At 37.0% G+C, this 20,066-nt stretch overlaps 1 pseudogene; it reads left to right on the top strand.

Annotated features, from left to right (window-relative positions):
- The first annotated feature begins 18,745 nt into the window (after positions 1–18,745).
- On the top strand, positions 18,746–19,758 carry LOC123946382 (annotated as a pseudogene).
- The last annotated feature ends 308 nt before the right edge of the window (positions 19,759–20,066 follow it).

Genomic DNA, 20,066 nt, shown 5'->3' with positions numbered 1-20,066 from the left:
ACTGCAACCACTCTAATTTCAGTTATAAGCATCCTATTTCCAAACCAAGCCATAAATTTCACTCTTTCCAGCTCAGCCTAATTCCGAAGTTTCTTCAACTCATCAACCCTACAGGGGACTACAATCCATTTTTCTATCACATTTTCATCTGCCCTGTATGCACCTTACACCCTCATTTCTTTATTTAATAAGTTTGAATGTCAAAGAAATATAGGATTAATAAAACCATGCAATATACAAAATTGTTTAATAATACTAAGTACCTCCTGAGTTCAAAAAGAACAAAAGGAAAATTACAAAATACATAAAATCAAATGACAGTATCCATCATACCTTTCTAAGTATGTTGGATTCAAATTAAAACTCTATCTACATTTAAATACACTACAGCATTTAAATATATCAGGAAATAAAAGTTAAAAAAAGTAAATCAACTCAAGAAGTTGTGAAGAGGCAGTACAAACATGATAATATAAACAAATGTTGGCTCACTGAAAAGTTTATTAAGATCAACCTTTGGCAAAACTGATAAAACAATAAGATAAAATACAGAATGAAAAGGCAGAAACAACCACAGACACAATACAAATTAAAAATGGTGAGAGTATTATGAATAACTACCTAATAAATGTGACACTCAGAAGAAATGGATACATTTCAAAGTTAAATGAAATGGGTCAATTTTTAGAAAATTATCAAAATGCCAAGAGTGGCATAAGAGGTTCTCCAGTAGCTAATTAACAATTGCAAAGGCAAGTGTAGAGCATATTTCTCTAGAAAGTTTATTTGCTGGTCAGAAGAATTAGTAAAAGTTGGGGCACCTGGCTGGCTCAATCGGTTAAGCATCCAGCTCTTGATTTCAGTTCCGGTCATGATCTCAGGGTTATGAGATCAAGCCCAGCATTGGGCTCTTTTCACTGGGTGTGAAGCCTGCTTAAGATTCTCTCTCTCCATCTGCCCCTCCCTGTTCCCTCTCTTTAAAAAAATGTAAACATTGCTGTAAAGAAGAATTGGTCTTTATAATTTGAGTAAAGCTGACATGAGGTTACAGCAAAAGCAGGAGAAAGAAGAAAGTCCAAAGACACTGAAACAGTAATAAAAAAATCCCTATTCCCAAGAAGCTTCAGTCCCAGATGGTTTTGTAGGTACTTTCTATCAAACTTGTAAGGAAGACTTAGTCCTGTTTTGTAAAAAGTTATTTCAGAAAAAAAGTAAGAGTGAAAGCCTATGTAGCTCATTTTATCAGACTAGCATAACTTATACAATGGGATAAAAACAATAAAAGTAACAGAAGATAAAGGTTAATTTCACTTATGAACATTGATGATCTAGAAATAGTCTTACCCAAAGAGGTGAAAGACTTATACTCTGAAAACTGTAAAACACTGATGGAAGAAATTGAAGGCAATACCAACAAATGGCAAGATATTCCATGCTCATGGACTGGAAGAATTGAAATTAACAAAATGTCCATTTCACTCAGAGCAATCTACAGATTCAATGCAATCCCTATCAAAATACCAAGAGCATTTTCCACAGATCTAGAACAAATAATACGAAAATTTCTATGGACCCACAGAAGACCCCAACTAGCCAAAGCAGTCCTGACAAAGAAGAACAAAGCTGGAGATGTCACCATTCCGATTTCAAGATATACTACAAAGTGGTAGTAATCAAGTAGTATGTGATACTGACACAAAAATGGACACATAGATCAAGAAAATAGAATAAAGTCCCTAGAAATAAACTCACGTTTGTATGGTCATATAATCTATGACAAAGGAAACAAGAATAAATAATAAGAAAAGACAGACTTTTCAGCAAAGGGTGCTGTGAAAACTAGACCGCTTACATGTAAAAGAATGAAACTGGTCCACTTTCTTACACCATACACAAAAATAAACTCAAAATGGATTAAAGAGCTAAACATGAGATCTGAAAACATAAAAAACATGAAATCTGAAAACATAAAAGTCTTAGAAGAGAACATAGGCAGTAATTTCTCTGACATCAAACATAGCAACATTTTTCTAAATATGTCTCCTAAGGCAAAGGAAACAAAGACAAAATCAACCTATTGGGACTCCATCAAAATAAAAAGCTTTTGCCCAGCAAAGGAAACCAACAAAATAGACAACCTTCTGAATGGAAGTAGATATTTGCAAAGGACATACCTGATAAAGGATTAATATCCATATATAAAGAACTTCTATAACTCAGCACCTGCCAAAAATCATTAAAAAAATGGGCAAAGGACCTGAATTACACATTTTTCCCAAGAGGACATCCAGGTGACCAACAGATACATGAAAAGATGCTCAACATCACTCATCATCAAGGAAATGCAAATCAAAGCCACAATGGGTTATCACTCACACCTGTTAGATGGCTAAAAGAAAAAAAAAGAAACAAGAAGTATTGATGAAGATGTGGAGAAAAACGAATCCCCTTGCACTGTTGGTGGGAAGGTAAACTGGAGCAGCCACTGTGGAAAACAGTATGGAGGTTCCTCAAAAAATTAAACATAGAAATAGCACATGATCCAATGACTCTACTATTGGATATTTACCTAGGGAAAATGAAAACACTAACTCAAAAATATATATGCACCCCTATGTTTATTGCAGTACTATTTATAGTAGTGAAGACATGGAAGCAACCTAAATGACCATTAAAAGACAAATGGATAAGGAAAATGTGATGTAAACACACACACACACCGAGGAATATTACACAGCCGTAAAAAGTATGAGATCATGTCATTTGAGACAACATGGAGGGATCTAGTATTATGCTAAGTGAAATAAATCAGAGACAAATACCATAAGCTTTCATTCATAAGTAGAATCTGAAAAAAAATGAAAAAAGGCAGAATCAGAACTATAAATACAGAGAAGTGATGGTTGCCAGAGGGGAGGGACTTGGGAGAAATAGGAGATGAGGAGAGAGAGATACAGGCCTCTAGTTATGGAATAAATCATGGGAATAGAAAGCAAAGCATAAGGAATACAGTCAATAATATTCTAAAGGCAACATAATGAGACAGATGGTAGCTATATGGTGAACATAGCGTAACATATCAACTTGTCAAATCACTAAGTTGCACACCTGAAACTAATGTAACATTGTGTATCAATTATACTCAATTAAAATATACATGAAAAGGTCATTAAAATATTAACCCAGTCTTTCAGGTTATTTAAAAATCCATACATTTCCAATAGGAATTAAATGAAGATCATCAGAAATACTACCAATGTAATTCACTGTATTAACAATCATGTGAGAAAAATCCCATGTCAATCAATGCATAGAAAATACTGCTAAAATTCAAGAACGATGATTAAAACTCAGAAAACTAAGAATGGAGAGGGTCTTCCTTAAGTTGATGAGATTAAATATAAAAAGCATACAGTAAACATTATACTTGATAGAGAATCATTTATCCCCTCTAGAATATGGAATATGACAGAGTTGCCTGCTATCGCCACTGTTCTTCAATAGAGTAGATCCTGGACAACAGGATAGGAAAAGAAAGAAAGAAGAGTTAAAAGGACTGAAAGGGAGGACATGAAACTTTCATTACATACAAACCATATGATTACCTGTCTTTGAAAACCCACAAGTTTCCACAACTAATAATGGTAAGAGAATTTAGTAAGGATTAAAAAAAAAAAAACCTCACAAAAATCAATAGAATTTATCTGCATCAAGAGGGATTATATATCAGAATTATATATCCACACCCTCTATCATATAACGAGGCACTGCCATCCTCCAGCCCCACTATGGCACAGGGTACTTCCTTCCAAAATGATGTTGGCTTTGGCTATGTGACTTGCTTTGCTGAAAGCCTGTTAGTGGACTGAATGAGAACAAAAGTTTTCAACCTGCTTGAATGGTTCAGTTTGGTTCCTTGCACTCCAGCTAGTCATCAAAAGAATATTCCTTGGGTAGCTCCTGTTCCAAAGAGAAGGAAAAGCCATGTAGAGTAGACCTGTAGCCAACCTGTAGCCCAGAGCCAAGGCCAGATGCTCTTAGTCCTGAGCTACAGAGCCCTAACCAACCAACCAACCTGGGGACACTTGAGAGAGAAACAGACACGCTTACTTTCATGAAACACGGAGTTTTGGATTGGCTTGTTAGGTTTAGGAGTAATACCTAAAAAACTAGCAATATGTAATTTGAACTATAATCAAAAATAAAAATTAAATCCATATTCTAGTCACTGAGCTTGTTGTTACTGAGATTGTTACTATTGTCATTGTAGCAATAGCTAAATGAAACAGCCAGCAACAAGCTGAAAATATAATAAAAAATGAGATTCCATACTTCCTAACAATCAAAAACTCTATTCCTACATAAAAAATGGAAAGATATAAAATATCTAGGCATTAATGTAATGAAGAACACAGAAACTTCCATCATTTCTATCATGTGACAGTAATTCTATCATGTAACATAAAAGATACTAAGTGGAGGAGTATTCATTAAATGAATAATGCAGGCCCATGTTTTATAAGAACATACTTAACTAAAAGAATTTCTCTGATATTGGAATGATAGCCGGTGGGTGGAGGGAAGCAAGTGCATGTGGGAAAAGGAGACAGAAGGCAACAGTCCATTAAGTCAGAGCCTTTGTCGATTGATAGTGAAAGTCATAAACCAAGGAATGTGTCACCTCAAGCCTCTCTACCCAAGGTCCAGAAGAAACTAAGGGAAAAATAAACACATCTCTTCCAGAGAATACTGAATACTAAGAAGAAACTATTGTGTAGAATGTACATACACAGAATACAGCGTATTTATAAAGTGAGACAGAAAGTCAGCTTACTTTTTGATCTTAAAGTTAAATGTCTTCCAAAGCAGAGAGCAATAAGAGAGGGAGGGAAAGAAGCACTATCTCATTTCTTTTTTTCCCTCAAAACTTCTCATTCTATATATGTACATATGACTGTCTATGGCTGGCTTTCCACACACCTGGCTCTCTTCAGATAAGCAGCACCAATAATTGCCACATCTGTACAAGCTGATGATAAACCTCACAATCAGCCAAATCCCTGTGAATGATCTTTGAGGATTTGGGGGCTGCTTTACATTTGAGTTGGATTGCACAATCCATAATGTCCCACACAGCTGCTTGGGAGGAAGAAATATGTGCTATTTTGTAGCTGAAAAGGGGTGAGAAGGTAGGCCCGCCAGGAGCAGCACTGAGCACTTTCCTTCTCATTCATGTCTTCCCCAGTGCTCCCTCATTCCCGGCCCTGACCCTTCAAAAGAGTACGTGGCAGGCAGGGTGTGGAATGGATGGTAGAATCCCGGTCATACCACCCCTGCCTTTCCTTGGGAACCAGCTTGCATCTCCCTTGACACAACAGCTTTCTCCCTGAAAACTCTCTTGACACACAACTTTCTCCCTGAATATTATATATTAATATGTGCAATTTAATGTGTACATTCTGTGCTCGGCCCAATACCAAGTACTCAGCTTCTTCTCCAGCAATATTTTTTTAAAGATAAAGAAACTGAACTCAGAGAAGTTCAAGTCATTTATCCAAGGCCCTGCAATTTATTTTAAGAACTGGGGTATGTCTGATTCCAAAGACTCTTTGGGCTAGAGGAGCCTGGCTCAGATCACATAACCGGTAAATGGCAGAAACCTGATTTAAAGTGAGATCTTGACTCCCACATTCTGGGTTTTACCACTCAATGAATAGTTGAGTTGATGAACAATGAGTGAAGCGATCAATCAGTGCTGTTTAAAGTGAAACACACTTGATTAATTTTGTGAGTGAATGTTAAGAAATATGCTATTATCATACCTTTTTATTAAATTTGAGTAATAAATGTTACAGCTGCCAGGGGTTAAAGGCAGTGTTGAGTCTTAAAACAATTGATTCAGCATAGGTTTTGAAATCGATAGGCTAGGACCCATGGCATGGACTGAAAGTAGGAGCCCAGAGGGAGATTACAACATAATCCTGCCGCATAACAATTGTGCACTAAGAAATCCATTAACTGGAGTTAGAAACATGAACAGGAGTACTCTAAAATCAACTCTCTGTTCTTCAGCTTAGCTATGTAACAGAAACAATAATAGTACCTTTTCCACAGTATCTTAGGGGAAGATTACATGAGTTAACACAGGTCAAGTGCCTAGAACAGGGTCAAACATAGTAGGCACTTAAATATAGTCATAAGTAGAATTAATAACGTTATCATTTCAGTTCCTGGTTTAAAGGAATCAAGTAGTAGGAATCAGGGGAGGTAACTAGCTAATAGTGCTTCCTGAAATATCCATGGGTAGGTCACATCAAATTAAGAAATAAAAAAGCAAAATTATATCAACTCTGCAAAAGTGTGTATTTTTCTAAAATATGCACGCCAAAGTTCTGAGAAACTAGTTTTAACATCTAAAAAAAAAATTGGAAGTGTGTCTCTAATATTTAAATTCAAAACCCCTTCTTTAGCAGAGACAAGAGTGGTTATATCCAGTCATGGTGGGAAGAGTGTGTCTTAATGACAGTCCTTTCTGAGGTTCTGTTCCACATTACCTTCCTGTGACCTGAAAATGTCACTTGACTCCAGTCTCTCCTTCAGATCAGCTGCGAAACTGGATAAAACCAGTTCTTTCCATCAACCCAGACGCTGCCTCTAACCTAAACCGCCCTCAGTGAGTCGGTCTTAGCCTCCCGTTGCCCCTCTCTAGTCGAGGAAATAGCAGTTCCTATCTTCACTGCTGCCCTCTGGCAGAGAAAGCAAACACCTGTTGACGGACTGGTGCAAAACAATTTTCAAGCGAAACTTCAAAAGTAAGACAAGTTTCTTCTCGGGTCTGCAACACCTCAGATCGGCTACGGAAAGGAAGACCCAGTGGGCCGGGTTGATACAGGTGCATGTCAATGAACACAGGTGCATGTCACCATTCTTCCTGTCTGAAGTGTGGTCAGCACCTCCCCAGACAACATTAGAACCGGAAATCCCACAGAGACCTGCCCGAAATCATCGCACTAGGACAACAGTTCAGTTTGTGAATAATGCCTGGATAATGTATTTATAAAAGATGTTGGAGATTTTGAACCTTGGCAAATGATGTATGTTTATAAAGCCATGCTTAAGTGGACACATATTGTAAACAGGCAGGTCAGCTTAACAGGGATATCCTGTAAAATGTCTTTAATAAATATACAATTAAGGAATTGGGCTTGATGGCTTTTCTAGATGGAATTTTATTACAGCTACCTTCAAATCCGAGAGCTCGGGTTTGTTTGTTGAAGCTTCTTCTGACCTCAGGAGAATCATTATATTTCCCAACTGCTACCACAAGCATTTATCTCATTCGGTTTTTTCTTGATTTTCTGAAGTCTAATTGGGCCAGCTCTACCTACATGTGTTCAGCTTTCCAGTGATTTATTTCATATGTTCCTTGTGCTTCTTTCAATTTGTCATTTGTTCCTATCATTTCCATATGTCAACAGGTTACTTTAAATTCAGCTATCTTCTATAGGCCCCCAAGATAACCATGATTTTCATACCAGCGAAAATAGTTACAGAAAAATCACTTCAGTATTCGAATGAGCTAGTGAATTCCAAAGTGTTCATTTCCCGTGAAGCCTTAATTCCTGCACAGATGAAACTTGAGAAACTTTTCTCCCCATACAGGCCCTAATGGTATCAACTCCTTCCTTTTCTCAGACAAATCTTCTGTTTTCTTTCCTGTGCAACCCCAGCTCTCTTCGGAAAAGTGATGATGCTGGGTGCTTCGTAAATACCACCGGTCTCGAATGGAAGCATATGCTACTCAGAAGCCTTTATCACCCAGTTATATGGATCAGCTTCTTGACACTATCCTCTCATGTGGATGGATCCCAGACCAGCCACACTCATTCATCTCTTCATTCTTATTAAGGACTACTGTTCAACTGTTTGAACAAACGGAATGCTCTGAGATGCCCCTTTCTTTAAGAAAATGATATACGGTAATTTTATTTCTGAAAAAAAGACATAGCATCATTTAAAAAGGAAAATGTATTGATTTTACCAGAGAAATGACGACTAAATCTTCAAAAGACTGAGTTCCTTTGAAAGCTGTAACACCAGCACTCTTGGCGGTGCTCAATTAATGAAGCACTTGCCCCATACAGGGTAGCAAGGCTGTGTCAATGCAGAAGAAGAGCCTCTGGGTACGAAGCGAAAAAGCCAAATATCATGATGCTTCAGTAGCTGACACCGAGTAGTCACACTTCAGACAGTAATGTTTCTCTTTGAACAAATCATCTTGTTATCTTAGCATCTATATTAATAAGCTAACAGCATTTGGTTTAAAGCACTTTCCTAAACACTCCGGTTCCCCTAACAGCTCTCCTGACAACGTGACATAATACTATCTGCATTTGACAGATGACGCTGATGCCTCTAGCGCCAGCTAGGTTTGACTGCCTCCTATCCAAGAAGCAGGATGGCTCTAGCCTGATCTGTCCCTGGAGCGTGTTTCAACTTGCCAAGGCATTTATTTACCAACAATGGGTACTGAACAGTGTTGGTTGGGCGTCCTCTTTTTTAAGCGGGGATTTGGCAATATACTTCAGAGCAAAGTTGTCATTTCTTTTCCGTGGGCAGGGAAGCTTTGCAACCATTTTGATTTCATCGAATTACCTTGCTAGCTCTTTGACGCTAGCAGACAAGTACTGCATTTGGGCTTTCCCTGTTGCTTGTGAGTAGTTACTGAATCTGACCTGCTTTTTAATGCAAACATTATGCAGACTGCAACCAGACAATGGAAAGTCTGTTTGCAACCTGAGCAGGGCTGGATGCAATCTTTCCCAGTGGGTATCTATCATTTCAGGTGCTGCTGAAGAATTCATTCTAGAATTTTCATTTTTCAACTGTTTGTTAAAATCACATACCAAGTCAAATTTAATTAGTTATATTCATCCGGCAGATGGTACAATATTCTATAATAAAGTCTAAATTCCTTTACTTAATTGAGTAATGCATTTCATATGATCTCTTCTACAAATTTCAAAACTGATTCTCCTTAAACAGGCCTGCACACTATTTGGATGCAGGCCCAAACAGGTTAAAATTGATTTAATACTTTCCCCCAAAGAACATTATGTAAATGAAAGCAAGTCTGCCCTGAGTGACTTATTTTAATGTCTGCTTCTACATAAATTACATCTGCATCTGGGAGAAAGAGGTGGGAGTGAAATTATGTGGGAACAAATTTCTGAAACTTTGAAGGCAACATGTTACAGAGATGGTCATATTTAAATAAATACAACCTGTTGCGCACTGGAAGAAACTTAATGTCCATTATCAGTTTGTTGGAACTGAGTCTTTGATAATATTAAATACATTCTTCATAGTAATACTGATTTTGCTTGCAGGTCAGCCAGTTAATCTGAACTTTGAAACTTGAGTGGGAGGATCTACCTCTATATATTAATTATACTTTATTATAGGCATCTGAAACACCTACACCATTTTTGGACAATATGGGATGAATGGGATATTGCCTTCTTGGTAGATCTCGGATTGCTGCTTTACCAGCCAAGACTCAAAAGGGATTTCATCCTCCCCTAAACTCTGTATCATTACATCAGGCATCTGCCCACTTCTTCCTCAGATGGAAATTGAAGCACGCTAACTTTTTCCCAGTCTATATCAACAACCCATAAAAGGGTACAAACAGATTCACCAAAGGCCAGAAGTGGAAGAAATTTTATGCATCTTTTATTCCAGAGAGGATATATGTTCTGCACATATGCTGGAATTGCTTTGCTCCAAAACAGCCTACTGCAGACATTAATGATCATGGTACAGGTGGCTTCTCAATCTTCTTTGACAAAGCCCTCCAGTCAGGAAGTGAACCCTATTTGCCATCCTCGTCTAAATCCTTTATTATGCTCATAAGGAAATTAAGGCACAAAGACTTGTAGTAGAACTCTTTGACTTAGTGACAGAGGTAAGGAGCATCCAGGATAAGACTAATAAATATCTCAACTGCCAGTCAGATACTTCCCCACTGCATTATGTTACCTCCCCATTGAAAAAAGTCTAGGGTCCAGACTAATGGGGAGGAAATCCAGCTTTCCTCTACCCTCTTATGCTGGGTAGCTAGGGCCTGCAAATTAAACTGACACAGAACAGATTCACAGGGGGAAAAAGCTGCAGTTTTAATTGATATTAGTATTTTTTTATGTGTGCACAGAAGTGACAGAAAAGAAGTGAGAACTGGTTAGCCAAGGAGATCATATACCATTTTAACAAAGGGCAGTAAATTGTGGAGAAGTGACTAGAAAGCAAAAAGGGGATTCGGGCTTCTAGTGGTGATAAACTCTGGGAAAGTGATTAGGAAATACACGGGGACTAAACATAATGGAAGATAAGGGTTATTTTAGTAAGTTTTGTTTATACAGATTAATCTCAGTGTGACTCCCTGTCTCTGGTTGTAAGAACTGGACTCTTCTTCCTGGGCACTTTTGTCAAAGTAGAATTTCTGCCCCCATTTTAGACAGATAAGGGAGGGCAGAGAACTCTTCTTGCATCTGTTAATTCTTAGTTGCCTTCAACCTAAAGTAATTATTATGCCAAATTGGCATTTTGGGGTAGCAAAGTCTGATTCTCTTTAAGCTATAAACAGTGAGGATATATAATCAGTATGGTTTCATGTTTCTTAGCTTAAACTGCGAACTTACTAAACAATCCTTCCAGGCACAGTCACCAGCCATCTGTCCATCAGCACCCTCCTCCCCCCTGGCAACTTAATCTCTGGGTATACTTTCTCGGTCCTGCCACTTGAAGTTTCCACATGACAGCTTTACTTGTCATGTTTAAATTATCTAATATTTTTTTAAAGATTATTTATTTATTTATTTATTAGAGAGAGAGAGCATGAGTGGAGGGAGGAGCAGAAGGAGAGGGACAAGCAGACTCCTCACTGAGCAGGAAGCCCTATGCAGGTCATGAACTCAAGGCAGATATTTAATGGACTGACCCACCCAGGCACCCCAAAATCATGGAATATTTTTAATTCTTTTAGTTTCTAGATGGAAAAGATTCTACTTATCTGAGCCTTTTGTGTATCTCTTATGGACTTAATGGTATCAAATTCTGTGATCAAGCAAGTTCCCTTACTCCTAGTTTACTGGATTAGAATGTACTACACAGGCTGATCTCTGAGAAACCCAAGTGAAGTACAAAGATCACGTCTTTAAGGAGAAAGATGTTGAATCCAGTCCTTGTTCTGCTGGATACTGGCAGCAAGACTTTAAACAGAACCATTATGGACACTAAATTTCAATGCATATATGTCACCTAGGCTGGAGCTGAGGTTCAATAAATGGTGTAATTTTGATGATGATGGTGATGATGATGACAATGACAATGGCTAGTGTTGATAAACTCCTTTGTTTTATATAGTTTTCTCCAAAAGAAACTAGTTAATTATCTACAGATTTCTTCCTTTCTCCTACTCCTTTCCCCCATCTTTCCCTTTACAAGCACATACAAGCACATCAGATAGAACCATACTTAAATACCTGCAATATTCATTTCTTTGGGAAAGACAACTATGTCTCGGCTTAGAGAGATTTCACTGACTTCCCTACATGCTAAGATGTAACATTTAAATATCTTACAATAGTCAACTTAGATATCTCTTCTTCTAGGCACTGGTCCCTAATAAGCCAGTCCACCAGCACCTGGTGTCCAAAGACTATACTGGTCTCTGTTGCCTACTTACTAATATCTCTTCCCTCTAAATTCTAATCTCCTTCGGAGGAGAGTTTGTGTCTAGTTCAGTGTGTCTTGAATCACAGTAGGCAATTATGTCTAAAAGAATAAATGAATTAATGTTATCTGGGATGGAAAGTAGGGAAAAATAAGGAGGTCAATTCCATAGCCACTAAGATTTGGGGATAATGAATATTTGGAAATTATTTGGACAAAGAAATGAAAATGACTTAATTTACAGTGATTAAATTGAAGCTATTTCATTGACCCTTTTCCCTTTGAAACACAAATTGCTGATATAACAAGCGCCCATTTAGATGCATTTAAGCAGAAATATTCATTTTCTTTTTTTTTTTTAAATGAAAAGCCAAAGCACTGGATGATTCATATTTCTAGGAAAATATTCCTATAGGCGTTTTCATCTCTGAATAAACATTCATCTTCAAAAGTATGTTTTTAATAAAAAGACTGGTGCATTTATTGTAAGACGTTTCTTGGTGAACAAGTTCCAGAGATCTCTTTTTTTTTTTAAAGGTCTGTAGGTCTCACTCTAGGCAAACACGTATCAAAGGGAAAACTTGTCTTTACTTTCTATACACAGAACCAATCAATCCCAGCAGCAAGCAAAGAAGACGGCATAATTGTGCTATGACTGGAGAGATAACAGAAAGGGCTCCAGTGAACTTCTGGGCATAATGAACTGGTAATAACAATCCTACCATTAGACCTATATATATCCTTTTGACTCCCTGTTACAATGAAGATAGCCCAGTTCTGGGAGGGAAATATTTATTATGTTCTTTTTCAGGAAACATTTTGATTGAGGCAAAGTTCAAAAGCATACCAGAGTGGGAAAGGATATGTCCTATATATATTCCATAAATGGCTCACAGATAGAATGAATATAGCAAAAATATTTAAGGAAAGAGCGATAACCCAACAGAAAAATAGGCAACTGGCTTGAATAGACATTTACAACACAGGCATATTCTGGTCATGTCTATAACAGCTTAATAGGAACCTTAAAAAGATTAAACATGTTTCCAAGTCAATTGCCGAGTCCCAGAATAAACCTCCAAAATAATTATAGAAATACAAAAATAGCCAGCACTTGACAAGTTAAAATTCACACTATCTAGCATTCAATCAAAAATTGCCAAGTGCGCAAAGAAACAGAAAATATCCAGAATGCAGAGAAAACTCAATCAGTAGAAACAGACCCAGAAATTAAATTATTCAATGTTAGTAAAGAATAATATTGAAATAGCCTTTTCTTTTCTTTCCTTTCCTTTTCTCTTTTCTTTTAAAAGAGAGAGAAAGTAAGGAGGGGCAGAGGAAGAGAATCTCAAGCAGATACCCCAAGAGTCAGATGCTTAACCCAGCTAAGCCACTCAGGCACTCCTGAAACAACTTTTAAAACCACTTTTCATATGTTTAAGAAGGTAAAGGAAAACATGAGTATGTTAATGAGAAACTGGAAGATCAAACTGAGTAAAATGTAAATTTTAAAATTTAGGGAGAAAAATTCAGTAAAGAAAAATAAACTCGATGTGATTAATAGAGGTTGGAACACTGCAGAAAAAAAGAGTAGACTTGAAGACCTAATAATAAACTTTGCAATAATACTCAACAAAGAAAAAATATGGTTAAAAAAAAGCCATGGGATAACTTCAGACAGCTTAACCTATTTGTAATTGAAGTACCTGAAGGAGAGAGAGAGGGAAGCCAGGAAAAAAAACATTTTTTTAAAAAAATGGCTAAAATTTTTTTCAAATTAGATAAAAATAATAGACTTACACTTCATAGAAGTACAACATAGCTACCACAAGAAATATGAAGTAATTGACACCAAGACACATCACATGACCTACAACCAGAAAAATTTAATAGCCACACATAGGAAAAAAAATGGCAACATTTTGTACACAGAGACAGAAATATCAGTGATCGCCCTGGGGGAGGGGTGGAAAGGAGGGACAGGATGGAATAATTACAGAGGGACATTAAGGAAACTTTTAGGGGTGATAAATATATATATGATATATATATAATGAATATAAATATATTCATTGCTTTGAATGTAATGATGGCTTCACAGGTGTATACATGCCAAAATTTATCAAATTTACATTTACACATTTTAAATATGTGCAGCTTATTGTATATCAATTATATCTCAAAATGACTATTAATAACTTCATAATGAGAAACTACTACATAGCTACTAAAATAGATAAAATTAAAAAAACACTACCAGGTATTAGCAAAAGTGAAATTCTCACCCACAGTTATAAAAGCCTAATCAATAACCATGTTGGCAGAGCCGGGGTGGCTCAGTCGGTTAAGCATCTGACTCTTGATTTTGCTCTCAGGTCATGATCTCAGGATTGTTGAGATCGAGCCCCTCGGTGGGCTCTGTGCGCTGAGTGTGGAGTATACTTAAGATTCTCTCTCTCTCTCTCTCCCCCTGCTCTCTCTCAAAAATAGATAAATTAATTAAAACAAAATAAAATAAAGCACTTTGGAAAATCCTTTGACAGTGTATCCTATAGCTGAACTTGTAGCATACACTATCCACCAATGATGATACTACGAGGTGTATAGTCAGGAGGAATGAGTGCATATGTTTACCAAACTACACATGCATGAGTAGGGCTACTCGTAATAGCCCCCCCACCCCTAGAAAATCTTAAAGTCCAACAAAAATAGAGCAGGTAAAGTGTGGCATGTTCATAATAGAGAAAACAGTACAGAAAGCAAAGGCAAGACCACTAAATATAACCGTCTGGATGACAGAGACATAATGTTTTGCAGTAACGAAGGCATATATATCATATGATCCCAACTACATAAAGTTTAAAATAGGCACAACTAATTTAGGTGATAGAAGTTGGGATGATGGTTCCTTTATGGGAGGAAGTGACAGGAGGGAGAATTGGGGGCAATCGGGGTGATTATATTATTTATTTCTTGATCTGGATATGGGTAACACATATGTGTTTAGTTAAAATTTAAAAGTACTGTGCCTATTATAAAAGATCTAAAAAACAAAGGGGTATATATTAAACATTTTTAAATGTTTGGCTATAGTGGGGAGGAGAAAGAGAGAGATGGAAATTTAAAAAAAGGAAGGAAGGAAAGGATTTGACTGTGGTTTGTCTCCTTATGAAGAAGAATTATTCATATTTATAAAATATACTGTTTAGTATGAAGTAGTATGTGCCAGGCATTCTTAGTTTTTCAGTCCCAAATCTATTCTTACATAAATGTCTATACTTGCTACCCTCCTCCCATCCTTTTTCTACCATCTTCGCCATTAACAGTAACAACAACAAAAAAAAAGATTGGCATTACTTATTTGGTATTAAAATTAGACAATAGGTATAGTTTCAAACACATTTTAGACAAATCCTGAAATTCATCAACCAACATGGCAATATCCCTAGAATTCCTAAATATTTAATTATATCATGTAATTATATTTAATTATGTCCTCAAAACCCATACTTTCATACTCGCTTTTTATAAAATTCTGAAGCTGCTACCTGTCTCAGCAATAGGCAGCCCAGTAATTATAGGAAGTCCTAAAGAAAATTCTAGGTTCCTAAAGAAATTTTAACTGTGAGCCCCTTAAAATTTCTAAAATGCACAATGAGGGGTGCCTGGCTGGCTCAGTTGGTAGAGTATGTGACTCTTGATCTTGGGGTTATGAGTTCAAGCCCCACATTAGGTATAGAGATTAAAAGTATTTTTTAAGAAAACACATTGAGAAACGGCGCTTATAAATCCTGAATCTAAATGAAGATTTCTTAATTGAGAATGGAAATATTTACAACCCCCTAAATTTCTAGTGTACTTTTAAATGTTCATACATGGGAGGGCCTAGCTGTACTTTTTATATTTCATTCTTACCCTTCCCTACCATTGACCTTCAGCAGATGGATAAAGGTATATGTTTATATACAAATATACATCTAATGGAATATTATTCAGCCCATGAGAAAGATCAGGTGTGACAACATGGATGGACCTGAGGGCTTTATGCTAAGTAAAATGAGTCAGAGAGAGACAAATACTGTAGGATATCACTTACATGTGGAATCTAAAAAAATGAACTCCCGAAATACAGAGTCAGTAGAAAGGTGATTATGGGAGGATGGGGGGAATGGGCAGATGCTGGTCCAAGGGTACAAACTTTTGGTTAGAGGATGAATAAGTCCTTCCTGGGGATCTAACGTACAGCATGGGAACTATAATTCACAATACTGTATTATGTACTTAAGAGAGTCCATCTTAAATGTTCTCACCGCAGAAAAGAAACTATAATTAGGAGACATGATGGAGTCATTAGTTAATGCTATGCTGGTAATCGCTTTACAATATATAAATGTATCAAATCAATATATTGTGTGCCTTAAATTTATACAATGCTACATGTCAGTTATATCTCAGTAAAGCTGGGAAGCAATCGGAAAGCCAAAGTACAAAGAGATAAATAATATGTGATATATTCATGTACTGGCAGATCACACAGTTATTAAAAAAGAAAAAACTAAAAAAAAAGTATTATGAATTATTAGCTAGAATACTGAGCAGAAATCTAGAATCACATAATAATGGAAATTTCTGCTTCATAGAAATTCAACTGTGAATTTGCTATGAGCATCAAATTACAGTAAAAAATACTTAAACTATTATATCAAAGTTTGAAACAAGTGAGAGTAGGCTCATATGCTCTGACAGAATCAGATTATATATTAAAGTGTCTTTAATCCTCTAAGGCAAGGCAAGAAGTAACATTAAAGAAAGGTGTTTGTGCAGAATTCCGTGGGAAGTTTCACTCCAGTAATGGGTTTCTATAATGAAATGACACTTTATTAAATTACTGCAGTGTTCACTGCCAGGCATGTAATACATATTCAGTATTATAAAATCAGCTTAAATTTGGGTACTCTTAACATTCCAGTGCTGAAAATACAGATGTCTCTGCCTTTGACTCTAATCCCCGTACATAGATGTCTGCCATCTCCTCTGGCTTTAGATGTCAAATGCAAATATTTCATATTTGTTAAAATGCAGTTTTCCCTAATGGTGAGTGAGGTAATTTTGTCACTATACTTTCTCATCATTGATAATTAAAAACTTAACTCTCTTGCAAGATGATACTTTTCAAAGGACTTTCTTCCACCCACACAAAACCCTTACTAATACAGCTCGGGACATTTTATGACTTCATGTGATTCTAAACCCTAGCAGTCAGAGATATATAAACAGCATAAAAACCTATGTTTTATGCAGTGTTTAGCAAACCATAATTGTTCTCTCCTTGGCATTTGCTTTCTATCTCATATATCTCCTAATCCTTGATGTGCATATTGAAAATGTCACCAAGTCTCTGAAATTAATCACATCTCCACATCGGAACCAGACAAATCTTGTTTATGTGCCTGAATCACACATATTCAGGGACTTCCAAACTCCAAAAAGTTTCTTAAATTTGTATTAAGTGTCTAGAAAAGTAAGACAAAAACTCATACACTCGCTCTGATAGAAACAACACTGTCCTGTGTGAGATATGTTTTCTGGCAGATTAGGAAGAATCCCTTAAAACAAACACACTTTCCAACACACTGAAGAATTATTAGACTTTGGTTAGGCTGTTCTGTTGTTGGAGTGGGCTAAGGTATTGAAGTCCGCCTCTCACGGCCGTGCGGTAAGGAGAAAACACAGTAGTGAAGATAGATCAATACCTATTGACACTCTCCCGTGAAGACGGTACATCAAAGGAAGATGGAAAACCAAACCGGGGGTGTAACCGCCACCAATCTTTTTCATCATTGTACACTCTGATCTGGCCAAGACAGCAAAGCAAAGAGATGCGATCATCTTCTCTTACTTCTGATGTTATGAGGGTACTTTGCTTTTAAGCTCTTTTGTAAAGTTGAGTGCTGATTTATTCCCTCTGTAAAGAACCTAATTTACATCATGATTATTTGTTATGTTCTAACGATGGATAATTGTTCTCACCTTTTCCCTCCCTGAACTCAGCTTTTTAACACCTTTTCTAGAGGCTCCATAAATGATTTTGTCATTTTAAAAATACTCCTTCAGGAAGCTGTCTATCCAATTTGCAAGTCAAATTGCATGAAACATGTTACTATCAGAATTTAGAGTTGTTTGTCTGTATTTGATGACCATAAATTTTGTCAACAGTTATTGATACTGAGTGTAGACCATCCTAGACAAACAGCAGGTGTTCCCTTCCGGTCCAGAGGATTACGAATGATAGACACACATACATACACATATAGACCCTACTGAAAAAGTAAATCATAATAATACAAAATTCCTTTCCAATATTAATTTCAATTCTCTGAAATTCTGAATTACCTGTTAAACCCTCTTCCTCTGCAAATTAGTAATTAAGGAAAAGAAGAATGTATACACAATGTGTCATACTTTCTATTTTTAACATTCATTGAAAAATATGGCCAAACATTAATTCAATTGAAAGGAAAATTGTTCCATGCTGTTTATTTTCAGAACTCATTTAAATTCAAAAGACAATAAAGCAAAACAAAGTTTCATCCTTTATATTCATATTTATTAATATAATTTATTGCCTAATCACCTACTTAGGATTGTCTATACATTTTTTTGTTTTCTTTTTTCTTACAGGAAACCATTTTCCAAGGACTATAATTCCCCATTGTATTGGCTTTGATAGAATGCATAACATGTGTTCCTATCACTTCTACTAAATTACTATATTATATATCACTTAGAATATTTTCATTAAATATAATAGTCGCATGTAGATAGACATCTGTGAATAGTTTTTAGAGTGTTAACTGGCTTTTAAGGGGAAATAAATTGATGAAAGAGATAGAATGTAGGACATTGAATGTGGACTAATAACAAAACCCACCTAAAAAAAAAAAAGCAAGAAAAAATAGTTAAACAAAATCTGAAGAAGAGATGAACAGAAATCAAGAGAAGCAGCGTGAGGATGACTAGAGGTAAGAAGGAAGAAAAACTACAAAAAGATACAGGATGGAAGGTTAAGCAACTTGGCAAGGAAGCTAGGAAGGAAGGCAGAGCGCCCGAGAGCCAGAGTAAGAGTTGCCTGTGATAGGGTATGGTGGCTCTAACCTGTGTAGGGGTAGGGGTTCTAGTTCTGGAACCAGGGTGAAGATCAGTGGACTCCGATGGGCACATCCCTAAAATCATCAAGGAGAGTGAAGTCAAGAGCCTGTGCACTCAGGCATGAGAGACTGTGGTGGAAGAGGGCAATGTGCAGGGGGTGGAGTCACCAGTCACAGTATGTGGTAGTGTCCCTGGACAATTCTGTGACTTCAAGGATCTGTTCAGTGTGGGTGGTGAGTCCCTGAGACCAATGACCTTTTCATAGGAGATTTATGATTTATAGTTTCTGGACATTGGAACATTCCTCCTGCTACTGGTACTTCATGTTCAATAGGCTGACCACATCACCAAGATCCTAGGGAAACACTAGAGCCACCAGATCCCCTGGGCATATGGCTTCTATGGTGAGTGCCTGCACAAATATGGCTTGGTGACCATGTGATGCTACTGACCTGAGATCTTTGACGAGCTTAGCCTGTCAGTCTTTTGCATACATGTGTGCTCTCTCTCCTCCATCCAGACCCTAGACCAGATTCAGATGATTTGATTAAAAGCAAGGAGTGCCTCACGATAGGGCCATGTGTGATCTGCTCTAGTCTAACCCTGAAGACAGCCCATAGGACTGGCTACCTATTTGGCAGTAACACGCAGCCAACAACATTGGCATGATCTGGTATGCCCACTAACTGGTAAGGGAAAGTTACAGGTGGTACTTCAATGAAACTGTGCTCCCTGTGCTTTTTCTAACATTGTGGGAATGTGGCAGCCATCTGGGAGCTAGATGAGCATCTCTACAAAGATTACATCATCTTCTAGGCTGCCTCACAAGAGACATGGGGCATCCTCTCCAAGAAGTTTGTAGCCAACTACTTCTAGAGATCCTTTGGCTTCTCCAGCTCCTCTGGCCCTCAGACCACTGTGGTGGTCTGAATATAGAGAAAGAATATACATGGAGAATATATTTATTCTCCAGATGGAGGCTGGGCATTGGGGCTGAGGGACTGTCCCTGGCTCAACTCTCTTCCTCAAAGAGGACGCTTCAAGAATAAGGACTTTCTCTGGAGAGACTTGAAACCTCAGCTCCATGCTCCTCTCCCTTCTTCCTACTTGAACCATTAAATTTCCAATATTTTGTTTCCTTTTTCCTTTTTTTTTGCTTTTAGATAAATATTTTGAGGAGAAAA

This window comes from Meles meles, chromosome 7 (genome assembly GCF_922984935.1).
Source record: "Meles meles chromosome 7, mMelMel3.1 paternal haplotype, whole genome shotgun sequence".
In the NCBI taxonomy this organism is placed as follows: Eukaryota; Metazoa; Chordata; class Mammalia; order Carnivora; family Mustelidae; genus Meles; species Meles meles.
The sequence above is the reverse complement of the archived record's forward strand: the minus strand, read 5'-3'. Positions and strand labels throughout refer to the sequence as shown.